At 40.0% G+C, this 1,041-nt stretch overlaps 1 protein-coding gene across 1 annotated transcript in view; it reads left to right on the forward strand.

The window, feature by feature from the left end:
• The window catches only part of ANXA3 (annexin A3), a 73,043-nt gene that overhangs the window by 57,872 nt on the left and 14,130 nt on the right, over positions 1-1,041 (forward strand). The window lies entirely within an intron of this gene.

The following is a 1,041-nucleotide window of genomic DNA, read 5'->3' on the forward strand; positions in this document are numbered from 1 at the left end:
AGCCATGCAGCCTTAGGAGATGAAACCATTTCGGCACAAAGAAGTCTTCAAAATTAAGATTTCTTTAGCAGATAAAACATATTTGACTAATGACCACAGCATTGTTTTCTAGGTGCTGCTATAATTTTTAAAATAGCCCACCTTACTAGACAAAGTATTTATCATTTAACTTTTCAGTCTCTTTTAAATACTTACAGCCTAGGAGGAAGGGGGAGAGAGAGAGAATCGTTGAAGAAAATGGCCTAGGAAGTTCAGGTTTTTATTGTAGAGGTTTGCCTTTAAAAAAGAAACTAAAAGCAAAAACTTCTGTGCTCAAATTTTGATGGTTTAGAGAAGGAGACTTTGAGCTTGCTGCTTGATCTGCCACATGTCGAATAAAAACTGAAATAGATTCAGGTGTGGTCAACTGGGATGCTTGGAATAATTTTGTGGTTCTCCTTTTTAGCGTTTGATGAATATAGAAATATCAGCCAAAAGGACATTGAGGACAGCATAAAAGGAGAATTATCTGGGCATTTCGAAGACTTGCTACTGGCCATCGGTAAGCCTTCGAGTGCTGATAAACTGAGTCACTTTGCCCTTGTTCTAACTCAACGTCAGCGTGAGCTCCTTTTGCGTGAGGATGCCGACTGATCCAGCCCCAGCTGTGCCACGTACGTTCAACACATAACGCTAAATGGATTCATGAAGATGTCATCTTTTTAGGTCTTACTTTGCATTTTAAATCTGCGTGTGGCTTGTCATCTTTAGCTCGTAGACTCCCGGAGAGCTGAAATATTACATTTCTCCTGGTGTTTTTGTTGAGCCTTGTTGAAAACTGAAACCTAAGCCAATCTGGTAATTCACCGTATTTTGTTATTTCTGGAAGATGTCAGTGGCCTCCCAAAGTTGAGCCAAGGTCAGGGTGGTAGCTCTCCTCCCCCATGGTCGAGTAAGCAGGAGTAAGTGAAAAAGAAAGTAAGTTTTAGGGTGAATCATTCCAGGCATTAACAGGCAGTCAAAAGCAGTTATACAGTTAATCTGCCTTCTTTTTTTTTTTTT

Source organism: Propithecus coquereli, unplaced genomic scaffold, assembly GCF_000956105.1.
Source record: "Propithecus coquereli isolate 6110/MARCELLA unplaced genomic scaffold, Pcoq_1.0 Scaffold433, whole genome shotgun sequence".
Classification (NCBI taxonomy): domain Eukaryota; kingdom Metazoa; phylum Chordata; class Mammalia; order Primates; family Indriidae; genus Propithecus; species Propithecus coquereli.